The 2,395-nt window shown below is 38.6% G+C and overlaps 1 pseudogene; it reads left to right on the top strand.

Annotated features, from left to right (window-relative positions):
* Positions 1-1,295: 1,295 nt before the first annotated feature.
* Positions 1,296-2,186, top strand: LOC120866696 (annotated as a pseudogene).
* Positions 2,187-2,395: the final 209 nt, after the last annotated feature.

Below are 2,395 nucleotides of genomic sequence, written 5' to 3'. Positions count from 1 at the left end.
CGGCTTCACAGCTGAATTCTACCAAAAATTTTGAGAAGAGCTAACACCTATCCTACTCAAAGTCTTCCAGAAAAGTGCAGAGGAAGGTAAACTTCCAAACTCATTCTATGAGGCCATTGTCACCCTAATACCAAAACCTGACAAAGACGCCACAAAAAAGAAAACTACAGGCCAATATCACTGATGAACATAGATACAAAAATCCTCAACAAAATTCTAGCAATCAGAATCCAACAACACATTAAAAAGATCATACACCATGACCAACTGGGCTTTATCCCAGGGATGCAAGGATTCTTCAATATCCGCAAATCAATCAATGTAATTCACCACATTAACAAATTGAAAAATAAAAGCCATATGATTATCTCAATAGATGCAGAGAAGGCCTTTGACAAAATTCAACATCCATTTATGATAAAAACTCTCCAGAAAGCAGGAATAGAAGGAACATACCTCAACATAATAAAAGCTATATATGACAAACCCACAGCAAACATTATCCTCAATGGTGAAAAATTGAAAGCATTTTCCCTAAAGTCAGGAACAAGACAAGGGTGCCCACTTTCACCGCTACTATTCAACATAGTTCTGGAAGTTTTGGCCACAGCAATCAGAGCAGAAAAAGAAATTAATTTTGTTCTTTTATATGTAGCTGTTCAGTTTTCACAACACATTTGTTGAAGAGGTTGTCTTTTCTCCCTTTCTCCTTTCTCATTGATTAGGTGACCTTGGGTGGGTGGGTTTGTTTATGGGCTTTCTATCCTATGCTGTTGATCTGTTTCTTTCTTTTTTTTTTTTTTTTCCTCTCTCTTTATTTCTATTTTTGTGCTAGTACCATACAGTCTCACTTACTATAGCTTTGTAGTATCATCTGAAATCAAGGAGCCTGATTCATCCAGCCTGTGCCTTTCTTTCACAAGATAGTTTTGGCTATTTGAGGTCTTTTGTGTTTCCATACAAGTTGTAAATTGTTTTATTCTAATTCTGTGAAAAATGCCATTGCTAATTTGATAGGATTGCATTAAAACTATGGATTTCTTTGGGTATTATAGTCATTTTCACATCATTGATCCTTCTAATCCCAGAATATGATATATCATTTCATCTGTGTCATCTTTGATTAATTTCATCAGTATCTTATAGCTTTCTTTCAACTGGTATCTGGGCTTGTTTTTAAAAGAAATGGCTGATGGAAAGGCAAGGCAGGGGTGGCAGGGGTGTGAGTATTGACCACAAGGGTGGTAGAGACAAAGCAGGCCACAAGGAAGTAGCACAGGAAGTCCAGTTGAGCCATGAATGTCACTGCTGGGAAGATCAGTGGGAGCTGGGTAGGTAGTCAGTAGCTCTGCATCTTGGAAGAAACATAATCCTGTTCAAGATTATGGGGTCGTCCTACCTATGTCTGTAGAAGAATATCAAGTAGACCAGCTGTATTCCATGGCTGGGGCCAGTGGAAATGAAATGGGTGATGGTGAAAATGTGAAGGTCTTGGCAAACAAGACCTATGAAAAGAACAGTGAGAAACGCCACTACACACACACACACACACACAAGGTCTACCACTTACAGAGCAAATTGTCCATGTTTGTTCAAATGCTAGTCCAAGAAGGAACCCTGAATATATTTGAAAAAGCATGGCATGATAACTCTTATTGCAGACCTGTTAATATAAGTGAGTACATGAAAGAAGGCTTTTTGATTAAAATTGAAACCTGGCAAAAACCAGATCTTGGCACCCAGGAGAATGTACACTAACTGGAGACTCAGGCATGAAACATGTGGAAGCCATTATATAGACATTGTAGATAGAAACAAAGTACTTAGTAAGCATTAGAAAGCAGAAGAAGACCCAGAATAATTTAAATATTTCAAAACAGGCCAAGGACTATTGAGTCCTAATTGGAAGCAAGAACTTATAAATCAGAGAGATATTCCACACTTGTGTGCATACAAACTGGATATTGTAAAGTTCAAGTGGTGGGGGATGTTTGCAGAATAAAGTGGAAAAACTTTATAAAAAACAAACATGGCATCTGTTTACAACAAACAGATATCTGTTTAGTCTGCTCAATAAGTGGGTTGACCTGACCATGGACAACATTCAAAGGATGGAAGAAAGGAAGAGACAGCCAGGTGAGATGAGAGAGAAGGATCCAGTGAAAGGAATGATGACAGACGACTAAATCCATCTCTCCTATTTCTGTACCTTTTGCAAGACAGAGGTCAACAGGAAGGCACAGCAGCTCCACCCTCCCAAATGACAGAGCATGCAGAATCAGCCTTTCTGTGCCCATCCTCCAGGCAACTTTAAATCCCTTACTGTAGCTAATTCCAAATGCCACTTAATATTGTGAACAGTTAAGCCATCTAGTATTGTGAAACCCCTGTGTCT

This window comes from Oryx dammah, unplaced genomic scaffold (genome assembly GCF_014754425.2).
Source record: "Oryx dammah isolate SB20612 unplaced genomic scaffold, SCBI_Odam_1.1 HiC_scaffold_8, whole genome shotgun sequence".
Lineage (NCBI taxonomy): Eukaryota > Metazoa > Chordata > Mammalia > Artiodactyla > Bovidae > Oryx > Oryx dammah.
Note: the sequence above shows the minus strand (reverse complement) of the source record. Positions and strands in the feature narration are given on the sequence as shown.